Raw genomic sequence first — 13,468 nt, forward strand, 5'->3', positions numbered from 1 at the left:
AGTCTCAAGCTGCACCAGAAGACGTTCAGGCTGGAAGTTAGGAAGAAATTCTACACAGAGAGAGTGATTGCCCATTGGAATGTGCTGCCTGGGGAGGTGGTGGAGTCACCATCATTGGAGGTGGTTAGGAGGAGACTGGATGGGGTGCTGTGTTGCATGGTTTATTTCATTACATGGTGTTGGGTGATAGGTTGGACTCGATAATCTTGACGGTCTCTTCCAACCTGGTTAATTCTATTCTATTCTATTCTATTCTATTCTATTCTATTCTATTCTATTCTATTCTATTCTATTCTATTCTATTCTATTCCATTCCATTCCATTCCATTCCATTCCATTCCATTCCATTCCATTCCATTCCATTCTAACATCCAGAGGGCAGCCTGGGAGAAAGAGGCAAGGCTGAGGAACTGCAACTTCTTCTTCACTGTGCAGTTATAGAGGGGTAATTCTGCTTAATTCAGGATCCTAACTCCAGGCCCAAATGAAAGTGGGCTGGCAAAGCAGGAGCTGAATGGTGCTGTGTTGTTGATGTGAATTCTGGAGCAAATGGAAGAGGGAAAAAACAAAACAAACCATCAAACAAACAAAAACAGAGATGGGGGGAAATATTAAGTCATAGAATCATAGAATTGTCAAGGTTGGAAGGACCTCAAAGATCATCCAGTTCCAACCCCGCCCCCAACCATGGGTTGGGACACCTCACACTACATCATATTGCTCACAGCCACATCCAGCCTGGCCTTAAAAGCATCCAGAGATGAGTCTTCCACCACCTCCCTGGGCAACCTGTTCATGTTGAAGGTCACATTTGAGATGGAAAACTCCAAAGGCATAGTCCATCCTACCCATGTCCTGATCCTTTTTTACTGCTAATTTTTCTGTGTGTTGCACAAAGAGATTGTGACATTCCAAAGTGTCCAGAGATCAAAACAACATTCTTGCCTCTCCTGAGGAGCAGAGCTTGTGTGCAGTCCACAGAGCAGTAGAGGAGCAAATATACCTCAGAAAAGAAGAAGGAAAAAAAAAGGCCAGAGAACAAAATCCCTAACCTAGCTTTTTCTGTATGTCAAAAACTATTTCACTGAAATCAAAACTAAGTGGAACTGAATGCTCTCAGCAGCCATCTAGCCAGAGAGAAGAACAGCAGGGATTAAAATAAGAAGAGAGTAAGGAGCAGAAAAGCAGACAAATTGAGGATAACAGCGCCTGATGCAGTAATCATCATAAGCACAATTGAATTGCACCTTGAAAGGACACATTGACTCGGAGCCCACACTGCTCCTGGATGTGTGTGATTGTGAAAAAGCAAAACAAAGCACACAAAAAAAGCCCAGACGGCAAGACCCACCCCCTCCAAGCATACACACAACCAGCCTCTCCCTGTCTCCAACCATGCTTGCAGCAACCAAGGGCACTGTCACCTCTGGTATCCCAGGCCTCCTGGGGGCATCCGTATAGGGAAGATGTTGAGTTGCTGGAAGGTGTCCAGAGAAGGGCAACAAAGCTGGGGAGGGGTCTGGAGCACAGCCCTGAGAGGAGAGGCTGAGGGAGCTGGGGTTGCTTAGCCTGGAGAAGAGGAGGCTCAGGGGAGACCTTATTGCTCTCTACAACTGCCTGAAGGGAGGTTGTAGCCAGGTGGGGGTTGGTCTCTTCTCCCAGGCAACCAGCACCAGAACAAGAGGACACAGTCTCATGCTGTGCCAGGGGAAGTTTAGGCTGGAGGTGAGGAGAAAGTTCTTCCCAGAGAGAGTCATTCATCATTGGAATGTGCTGCCCAGGGAGGTGGTGGAGTCCCCATCCCTGGAGGTGTTCAAGAGGGGATTGGATGTGGCACTTGGTGCCATGGTCTAGTCATGAGGTCTGTGGTGACAGGTTGGACTCGATGATCCTCGAGGTCTCTTCCAACCTTGGTGATACTGTGATACATTGTGATACTGTGTGATACTGTCCTGTCACTGAGCATCACTGAGAGGAGTCTGGCTCCATCGTCCTGACATTCACCCTTTGGATATTGATCAGCATTGATAAGATCCCACCTCAGTCTGCTCTTCTCCACTTTACAAGGGCAGGCACTACCCTCCACAGGTTCTTGGGGGAATCAGGGTGCCCAGGCATGGGAAATCCTCAGTGGCAGAATAAGGAATCAAACAGAAATGTTAGCCTTGCCTCATTCCCTTGCCCTGGCCTGGCTGCCAATGCAGGCACCAAACACAGACTGGTGCACCTACTACAACGTGCCTTCAAGCCTCGCCTGTGGTCCATATGCTAATTTTCTGTCTGTGAGCTGCACATATTCCTGCAACATTAATTACACTTTTTAACAGTTCCTTCTGCCTTCTCCTGGTTCCACTGGTCTGCCCTGACAAGGCATAGCCTTATTTTGCAAAATTCAGACTGGGTTATCCAAGTAGTCCCTCCTGGCTTGCAAAACCCCCAAAATATGTAAGCTCATCAGTGTTCCAGACTGGAAGAAATGCTGTCACTAAGTAGAAACCAATGTCTCTTTTCCTCTTCCCATCATTTCCAGGTTTTTTTGTTTCACTAGACACAGCCCAAGCTCAGCCTCTGAAGCTACAGCAACCAGTCCCAGCAGTGAGGCTGCCTTTCTGCTGGGGGGATGCTGATGGTTTCTTTTTTTTGCTTCCAACCACATCCATTCCCTGTCAAACTCCTTGTCATTTTTATTTCATCTGATTCTCTATCAGGCTGATTCTCCCAAAGCCTTTCCTGTCTTCCAGCTGGGCATTTTTTTTAGAGCAGTGATTTGCAAAACATTAAAGAAGGCATATAAATAAATTACTGCCTGGAGAGTGAGTCATCATTATTTAATAGGAGACTCCATCATCAGGAGTGGCTGCTTGTTGGCAAAGCAAGCCCCTGCTGCCCCCCCTTTTACCCTGCTGCTCTCCAGCTTTCTGAGGGCTTGTGCCTGCTCTTTCACATCCCATAATTTTTTCACTCCTGGTAAATGATTCTCTAGCTCTGGACCTCTGATGTTACAGGAGCTGAGCAGAGGCCAACAAAGGCACAGCAAGACCTGAGATACAAGGGCCACCCTGTTGTAGCATGGGGTCAGAGAGGACATCTGACACCTAGGGCCTTGTTAATCAGTAGTTGATGGTGAGCTGGAGAGGACCCAGAGCACATGGATGGAGCCTGTGTGCACATCAATGTGCACAAGCTTCCCCAAAAGAAATTATGGGCTGTGCCACATCCTTGCCTCTGAAAATGTTTGCCCTTTGGAAGGAGCAGAGTCTCAACTTAACTGAAAACAGAGAATCATAGAATAGTTTCTGTTAGAAAAGACCTTTAAGGTCTTTGAGCCCAACCACTGAGCCAGCACTGCCAGGTCACCACAAAACATGTTCCCCAGCACCACATCTACACAGCTCTTCAATCCCTCCTGGGATGGGGACTCCACCACTGCCCTGGGCAGCCTGTTCCAGGGTTTGACAACCTTTTGGGGGAAGAATTCTTTCCTCATGTTTATCCTAAACTTTCTCTGGCACAACCTGAAGCCATTTCCTCATCCCATTGCTTACTGGGAGAAGAGACCAATCCTCACCCATGTGGCTGCCTCCTAGTCTTGATGACTCTGGGGACTGAATTAGAGGAATGTATCCTGTCAGGTCTCACAACATCCCTACAAAGGCTGAGCTTATTTCTATAGGTCCAAGATTCTGCTACATAAGCAAGCAGGGAGGATGCAACTAAAATAAACCTCAAGCACTATCCCTGCTTCTTCTGTCCCACTTCACACTTCCAAGGCCTAGTTCCTAATTACATTCTACATATTTAAACTTCACACAGGATCCCACCTGAGGCTTCAGATTCCCCTTCCTTCCCGCCACAGTCTTGAACTTCTGGCTTCCAGTCTGGTACAGAAGTTGCAACTCCTTACCTTTAAAAATAATGCAACAGATATTCCCAAAACAGAATACAGAATTAACCAGGTTGGAAAAGACTTCAGAGACCATCGAGTCCAACTTATCACCCAACACCATCTGATAAACTAAACCATGGCACCAAGTGCCTTATCCAGTCTCTTCCTAAACACTTCCAGTGATGGTGACTCCACCACCTCCCTGGCAACACATCCCAATGGCCAATCTCTCTTTTTGTGACAAACTTCCTAATATCCAGCCTGAACCTCCCCTGGTGCAGCTTGAGGCTGTGTCATCTTGCTCTGTCACAGGATGTCGGGGAGAAGACTTCAAACACTGTAGCCAAAATGCCACTGCTCTGCATTTCTACTTCTGCACTCCCAACTCTTCTGCAAGAACCTGTGTCCAGTTCTGGGCCCCTCAGTTTAGGAAGGAGGTTGACTTGCTGGAGCGTGTCCAGAGAAGGGCAACGAAGTTGGTGAGGGGTTTGGAACACAGCCCTGTGAGGAGAGACTGAGGGAGCTGGGGTTGCTTAGCCTGGAGAGGAGGAGACTCTGGGCAGACCTTATTGCTCTCTACAACTACCTGAAGGGAGGTTGTAGCCAGGTAGGGGTTGGTCTCTTCTCCCAGGCAACCAGCACCAGAACAAGAGGACACAGTCCCAGGCTGCACCAGGGGAGGTTTAGGCTGGATGTTAGGAAGAAGTTCTATACAGAGAGAGTGATTGCCCATGGGAATGTGCTGCCTGAGGAGGTGGTGGAGTCACCATCATTGGAGGTGTTCAGGGGGAGACTTGATAAGGTGCTTGGTGCCATGGGTTAGTTGTTTAGGTGGGTTGGATTGGTTGAAGGGTTGGATGTGATGATCTTGAAGGTCTCTTCCAACCTGGTCTATTCTGTTCTATTCTATTCTATTCTATTCTATTCTATTCTATTCTATTCTATTCTATTCTATTCTATTCTAACCTGGGTTAACTAAACCCACGATAATCTTCCACACAGTGAAGGTTTTTCTGATTGTGAATCTACACTGACACAAGGAGTTCCCACCAATAGCCACCACGATACTGCCAAATTCCTTGTTATTCACAATGCCTTGAAGTTTCTTCTCCATACTTTCTGCATGAAGCACAGATGGGAACTCAGTGTTTCTCTTTCAGGCTCTCAGTAATATTTGAACAGGGATGAGATAGGTTCTGATGAGAATTCCAGCTAGAGAAAGGATCACATCTACATCTGCTATCAACCACTGTAACTGAAGTGAATGGCCTTTTTCCCTGCCTGGGTAATGCAGAACAAATTGATGGATAACTATTACATCTTTGTGCTCATGAAGGCTGCAAATCAATGAATCATAGAATTGTCAGGGTTGGAAGGGACCTCAGGGGTCATCTAGTTCCAATCCCCCTACCATGGACACGGACACCTCACACTACAGCAGGTTGCTCACAGCCACATCCAGCCTGGCTGCAAAAACATCCAAGGATGAGGCTTCCACCACCTCCCTGGGCAACCTGTGCCAGGCTCTCACCACCCTCATGGGGAAGAACTTCTTCCTAACATCCAATCTGAATCTACTTCTAGGTTTGCTCCACTCCCCCCAGCCCTGTCACTTTCTGACACCCTCAAAAGTCCCTCCCCAGCTTTGTTGTAGCCCCCTTTAGATACTGGAAGGCCACAATAAAGTCTCCTTGGGGCCTTCTCCTCTCCAGACTGAATAGAATCATAGAATCAGTCAGGGTTGGAAGGGACCACAAGAATCATCTAGTTCCAACCCCCCTGCCATGGGCTGGGACACCCCACACTAGATCAGCCTGGCCACAGCCTCATCCAGCCTGGGCTTAAACACCACCAGGGATGGTGCCTCAACCACCTCCCTGGACAACCCATTGCAGGGCTTCACCACTCTCATGGGGAAGAACTTCCTCCTCACCTCCAGCCTGAATCTCCCCACCTCCAGCTTCATTCCATTCCCCCTAGTCCTATCACTCCCTGAGATCCTGAGCAGTCCCTCCCCAGCCTTCTTGTAGCCCCCTTGAGATACTGGAAGGCCACAATAAGGTCACCTCGGAGCCTTCTTTTCTCCAGACTGAACATCCCCATTCTGTCCTCATAGGAGAGGAGGTCCAAGCCTTCTGACCATCCTCATGCCCAGGATTCTCTCTCCTTTTACTCTCTGGCTTTTGCCTTTCTTTGGCTTAGAGGCAGGGAAGAAAATGTTTGCTCTCAAGAAAAAGAAAATAATAAAACCCTAGCCCTGACAAAGTGAGCATCAAAGAGTAAATAATAATTAGCTGCCCTTATGAAAAAATAATTTGGGTTAAATTGTTTTCTTGCTGCACAGATATTCATCTTAATAGCTGCTGCTTGTTTGGTTATGGTTTATCTGGAAATGGGAATCGTTAAAATGCCTTCAGAGTAGAAGCAGCAAAGCTACTAAGGAGGTGCAATTTCCACACAAGATACATATAATTAAACACTACAAATTGATGAGCCCTTGACAGCCTGTAGTGAGCTAATCTCATGGTGCTGCTTACAACTGTCAGGAGCGTTCAGTGCCCTTTCTGAGCTGCATGGGTATTTGGATCATCTATTTTCCCTTCCCCAGCTCTCCCTGCGACTAGATAGCGCGTTCATCATTTCCTGGCAGCATTTAAAATGGAATTTGCAAAGACCCATTGAAAGCCATTTATCCTAGAGCCCGTGGTAATGACCATTAGTGCAAGCTGTGAGTGCAGAGATTTGATGCACTGAGAAGTGTCTGCGTCCTCTACCCTAATGCACATGCTGAAGGCTGATGATGTTTTGTTGGGAAGGTGGAGGAATGTATGCCCCATCTCATTTAAAAACCCACCTGGTGCTGCTGTTCATGTAATAAACTTCATAAGCATGTGATAAAGTGCATTTTTATGCCTTCCTCATCTGCACTGTTACACTTTAGTCCATTTGTTGCATCCTTTAGTCTATTCATCTCCCTGAGTTCCTTCAAGATCTCTGAATGGCTTCAGCAGCCACTATATTATTTCAACCATAACCAGCCAAAGCCTCTGGGGCTTTTTCCTCAGTTTTACCTCAATGTGGAATTTCATGCCTGAGATTAAGGTGCTATCACTAGGATGCAGAATGAACACAAATCACAGAATGGTTTGGGTTGGAAGGGAGCTCCAAATGCCATCTAGTCCAAACTCCCTGCCATCTGCAGGGACATCTGCAACTAGATCAGGTTGCTCAGAGCCTCACTGAGTTTGACCTAGGTATGGGGCCTCACCTACCTCCCTGGGCAACCTGTTGCAGTGTTTTACTACTCTCATGGTAAAGAACTTGTTCCTAACATCCAATCTGAATCTGCTCTTCTCTAATTTCAAACCAGTGCCCCTCATCGTATGCCTCCAGGCCTTTGCAAACAATCCCTCTGCAGCCTTCTTGTAGCTCACTTCAGGGCTGGAAGGATGCTATTGGGTCTCCCCAGAGCCTTCTGTTTTCCAAGCTGAACAACCCCAGCTCACTCAGCCTGCCCTCGTAGCAGAGGTGCTCCAGCCCTCTGATCACTTCTGTGGCCTTCCTCTGGACTCTGGTCCATGTGCTTGTTGTGTTGAGGGCGCCAGAGCTGAATAAAGTACTCCAGGTGAGGTCTTACCAGAGCATAGGGTTTCTATGCAAGCTGAAAATCGAGTCTCTTACAATAGACAGAGTCTAAACAAGTAGAAGAATGTTGTTGTTACAAAATGAAGATTTCCAGCTCTCACAAGTTCAGCATTTCCCCCTAGATCCCAGGCTATGGTTTATAATGCATGTTGTCCTCCAACAGCACAAAACACTGGGTTGGCTTTCATAACATTAAAAGGTTTTCAAACATTAGGTTCCATTTCTGCTCTCTCTTCACCCTTTCTAGCCAGACTAACAGTAACTGCAGCACATGACTGCACATATGGAATGAAAAATGAGTCACTGAAAGCTGAGCCATATTTAATCTGTTTTCCCTAATCAGGAGCAGCGCTACAAGCGTGGACAGTCCTGCTTCCCTCCTCCTCATGTTACAGACTTATCCAGAAGTTAGGAGCTTCTGCAAACAGGAACATGTAGCATTGCTTTTGCTCTGGTCAGGAATAAGGTTTTAGGTTACCCTTCACACCCGTGCTCCTTTGCTACTCAGTGGCAGAGAAACATCTATGGTCAGAGCCTCAGCCAGTGCAAACAGGCAGGTAATGGAGATCAGAGGATTTCAGCCAGCTGATGACCTGAAAGCAGACATTTCAGAACTGAAAACCTCCCCTTTCTGATTAGAGAGAGAAGAGAAACACTGCCTGATGTGAACAGCAGCTTCTGAAAGAAGTATTTCAGAGCTAGAATAGGGGGAAAGTGTTATCTGTGCTTCATAAGTAGGCTTGACATTTCAGGATGAGGCCAAGACCACATTCCTTCTATTATAGACACTTTCACAGTAGGATACTGAGTTCATAGAATCACAGAATTGTCAGGGTTGGAAGGGACCTCAAGGATCAGCCAGTTCCAACTCCCCTGCCATGGGCAGGGATACCTCACACTACAGCAGGTTGCTCACAGCCACATCCAGCTGCAAAAACCTCCAGGGATGAGGCTTCCACCACCTCCCTGGGCAACCTATGCCAGCCTCTCACCACCCTCATGGGGAAGAACTTCTTCCTAACATCCAATCTCAATCTACTCATGTCTACCTTTTTTTCCATTCCCCCCAGTCTTATCACTCCCTGACACCCTAAAAAGTTCCTCTCCAGCTTTCTTGTAGCCCCCCGAAGATGCCTCTAACACCTGAGTATCCCCCAACACCATGCTGAGTAACCTAACATCATTGCCCTGGGCAGCCTGGTCCAGTTGGGGATGTCCCAGCTGACTGCAAGGAGGTTGGACTGGATGACCTTTGGAGGTGCCTTCTATGATTCTATGATTTGTCATATGTCCAGAGAAGGGCAACAAGGCTGGGGAGGTGTCTGGAGCACAGCCCTGTGAGGAGAGGCTGAGGGAGCTGGGGTTGTTTAGTCTGGAGAAGAGAAGGCTCAGGGGTGACCTCATTGCTCTCTACAACAGAACAAAAGGACACAGTCACAAGCTGCACCAGGGGAAGTTTAGGTTCCAGGTGAAAGAAAGTTTTTCACTGAGGGAGTAATTTGCCATTGGAATGTGCTGCCCAGGGAGGTGGCGAAGTCACCATCCCTGGAGGGGTTCCAGAGGGGATTGGATGTGGAACTTGTTGCCATGGTCTAGTCATGAGGTCTGTGGTGACAGGTTGGACTTGATGATCTTTGAAGTCTCTTCCAACCTTGGTGATACTGTGATACTGTGAACTACCTGAAGGGAGCTTGTAGCCAGGTGGGGGTTGGTCTCTTCTCCCAGGCAACCAGCACCAGAACAAGAGGACACAGTCTCAAGCTGTGTAGGGGGAAATTGAGGCTGGAGGTGAGGAGAAAGTTCCTCACAGAGAGAGTTGTCAGGCATTGGAATGTGCTGCCCAGGGAGGTGGTGGAGTCACCATCCCTGGAGGTGTTCAAGAGGGGAGTGGACGTGGCACTTGGTGCCGTGCTTTAGTTAGTCAGGAGGTGTTGGGTGACAGGTTGGACTTGATGATCTCAAAGGTCCAACCTTATTGATTCTATGATTCTGTGTCCTGTCTCTGGAGCAAGACAAGCATGTGCAGCAAAGTCCTTCTCTTTCAAAGAGCTCTGGGGTCAGTTTGGGGTTTCTTTGTCTGAATGGGGTTCATGAGGGTACATGGGGGCTGGGTGCCTTTCTTTAATTTGATTTTGTTTCTTTCTTACAGAGGGATTTAAAAATAGCAAAGCAGCAAGTATCTGTCAGTTTGACATGACAATGGTGAGACTTATAAAGATGATGTCCTGGCCTCAGTGAATTTACTGCACACCTGACCTTTTTTCTATATTGCAGAAAGTCACAGTGGCAAAGAAATTCACTTTGGTTTTTTGGCCATGATGTTTAGTCTGGAGATTTGCATTGGCTTTTAGACACCCTGAGCCTACATCCCAAGTCTCGAAGACAAGTGAGTTCATGAATGGGAAACAAATGGAAATAGAAAATTTATGCTGAATCTATCTTGGTCAAAGAGTGGAGTTCATTTTAAAAGACCAAATGTGGAGTCTTTTTAGTGGAGAAAATGGTGGGGGGGGGGAGTGGGGGTGGGGGGGAATTGACAGCTTTTATAAATCTTTATTTTGCTCTGAAAATCCTGCTCAAAGAAATCACAAAGTGCAGGCAGGAGAAGCTAAAATGAGTGTAGAAAAGCAAAATATTAAGAGATAAATCTATCACAGGAGAGGAAGTCAGAAAGAGAAGATAGGGAAACATAAACAAAGTGGGCAACAGATCCACAAACTGTGTACTGTGTCCTCTTGTTCTGGTGCTGGTTGCCTGGGAGAAGAGACCAACCCCCACCTGGCTACAACCTCCCTTCAATTAGTTGTAGAAAGCAAGAAGGTCTCCCCTGAGCCTCCTCTTCTCCAGGGTAAGCAACCCCAGCTACCTCAGCCTCTCCACACAGGGCTGTGCTCCAGATCTCCAGCCTCATTGCCCTTCTCTGGACACATTCAAGTGTCTCAATGTCCTTCTTAAACTGAGGGGCCCAGAACTGGACACAGGACTCAAGGTGTGGCCTAACCAGTGCTGAGTACAGGGCACAATGACTTCCCTGCTCCTGCTGACCACACTATTCCTGATGCAGGCTCAAGCTACCAGGGGAAGTTTAGGCTGGAGGTGTGGAGAAAGTTCTTCCCAGAGAGAGTTGTTAGCCATTGGAATGTGCTGCCCAGGGAGGTGGTGGAGTCACCATCCCCGGAGGTGTTCAAGAGGGGATTGGACGTGGCACTTGGTGCCATGGTTTAGTAGTCATGAGGTGTTGGGTGACAGGTTGGACTTGATAATCTTTGAGGTCTTTTCCAACCTTATTGATTCTAGAATTCTATGGGGAACTCCATGGCCCAATTTTCATTCAGGGGTTGGTCCCCTCAGACCTCCTCCAATAATATAAATACTTTGCTCCCTCACACCCCTGAGGAGGGCTGGGACAGTTATGCTGCCCACTATTTTTTAATGGACAAATGGCTTGGTTTTTACCTCTGGAATTACATTGACCATGGAATGGACAATGTCTGACTTCTGCTGTGATTGATGCACTACTGTTCAAGGCATTCCATGGAAATCATTCTTCATGCAGAAAGCCAAGAGTTTGGCTACTAGTAAGAGAGGACAAGAGACTAAAGTCACCTGGAATCCCTTCTAACCTTTGGTTCTTTGCCACACACATCTTCCTGAGACTTTACTGTGTACGATCTTGTGTCAGCAGTGTGGGGCAGCCTAGGATTATTCCTATGAGGCTCTAAAAAAGCCTTGAACAGGGGTTTAACTGCAGGGGAAAAGAGAAGAGCTTCTTTCCACTCTAAGAAAGAGGAATGCATCAGAAATATCAGAATTTCACTTACTGCTTGGATGAAGGGGACAAAATGCACACAGAAATGAAAGCTTTGCCTCTCTCCTCCTTGCCCCACAGCAAGGAGTGGCCTCCTGACTCCTCTTCAGCAGCTCAGTAGAGCCACATTTAACCCATCAGGCTGACCTCCACTGTTTCATTCCTTTCTCACACTTCCCTCTGACTCAAGTGTCTCCTTCAATTCTCAGAGCTAATCTCTCAGTGCCAAACCACCTCCTGCCTCATGCCGCTTTGTGCACATGACCCTGCTGAATGGAGGCTTGGTCAATCGCCTTGGGAGGGAGATTTGGCAGATTTAAACTACAAATAACAAAGGTGGCAGGCATAAACAATTGCAAATAACAAAGGCAGCTTTAATAGGTCTTTAGTTCTGGAGGAAAAGCTAACCACATCTTGAGAGAGAGGAGGGAGATGAATCCATCCAGAGCAACTCACGTCCAATCCATGCTTTCAGCATGAAATGACATAACTCACCATGACATCTATGGGACCAGAAGAGCACAAGCCATGTTAAGCCCATTCAGTAGATAATCAAGCATGTTACTGTTTTATATCTCTGCATTGATTCATCTCACTTATTTTTTTCCTTGCTGTTCTTTCTTCTTTTGTTTTAGTTTTAGTTATCTGTATTTTAGGAAACTAAAACTATTTGTAGCAGAAGTGCTTTCATTTGTACATGTAGCTGGCAACTTCTACACCAGTAAGTCCCAACTGACTGATTGTCAGCTGGATGAACATAAGCCAGTAGTGTGCCCAGGTGGCCAAGAAGGCCAATGGGCATCCTGGCCTATATCAGGACCAGTGTGGCCAGCAGGAGCAGGGAAGTCATTGTGCCTCTGTGCTCAGCAATGGTTAGGCCACACCTTGAGTCCTGTGTCCAGTTCTGGGCTCCGCAGTTTAAGAAGGACATTGAGACTCTTGAAAGTGTCCAGAGAACGGCAACAAAGCTGGGGAGAGGCCTCGAGAACAGCCCTGTGAGGAGAGGCTGAGGGAGCTGGGGTTGCTTAGCCTGGAGAAGAGGAGGCTCAGGGGTGACCTCATTGCTCTATACAACTACCTTAAAGGTGGTTGTGGCCAGGAAGGGGTTGGTCTCTTCTCCCAGGCAAGCAGCACCAGAACAAGAGGACACAGTCTCAAGCTGTGCCAGGGGAAGTTTAGGCTGGAGGTGAGGAGAAAGTTCTTCACTGAGAGAGTAATTGGCCACTGCAATGTGCTGCCCAGGGAGGTGGTGGAATCACCAACCCTGGAGGTGTTCAAGAGGGGAGTGGATGTGGCACTTGAAGCCATGGTTTAGTAGTCACGAGGTGTTGGGTGACAGGTTGGACTTGATCATCTTTGAGATCTCTTCCAACCTGATTGATTCTATGATTCTAATAACAGCATCTCTTAATTTCATTTTACAGCTGTGATTTGTATACAGAGCCCATTCCAACTATTGTACAAAAGTCCAAACAATGCCAAGCATTTCCAGACTTAGAAAACCTTTGATTAAACTTAGGATTCAATAAGCTCTGCAGAGGTTAATTAAATTTTTATAGATTTATTCTTCATTCAGTGCTGGAAAAGGTTCGTCTGTTTGGCTATCTTTGCCAAGCTGGTGATGGGGGAAATTGAGAAGCCTGATCTTCATCAATCTTCTGTGTTGCCAGACACTGAGATAATTTCCAGAATATTGGTGTGGCATAAATTGTGGAAATAAGGAAGAAACAGACCTCCATCTGAGAGCTGTTTGGGTGATCTGTGGGCTACTGTGACCATCACGTTTCTGCAGGGACAGGTGACATTGAAAGTCTCACTGAGAATTACCTGCATAAGAAAGCACTTTTCATTTGGCTTGCAGGCATGAGAGACAGCCACTTCTCCACTGAGGCTACAGGAGAGTGCCATGTGGCAATCAGGTCCATGAAGATACTGCACTTACAAATAGTAATCAAGCACACAGATGGGCTCTCCCAAATGACTGGAGATGCTACTGGCTCTTATGGTACTAGCAATGATGCTACAGATATCTACAGCTTTTCATCTAGAAGACCTAAGTGGTGATGGATGCTTTCTTGAACTTGGTGGCAGGTAGCAATGCAAAGCAGTCCACCACATAATCATACTGC

This window comes from Melanerpes formicivorus, unplaced genomic scaffold (assembly GCF_026170545.1).
Source record: "Melanerpes formicivorus ecotype bairdi unplaced genomic scaffold, bMelFor1.0.p_v2 SCAF_18, whole genome shotgun sequence".
Lineage (NCBI taxonomy): Eukaryota > Metazoa > Chordata > Aves > Piciformes > Picidae > Melanerpes > Melanerpes formicivorus.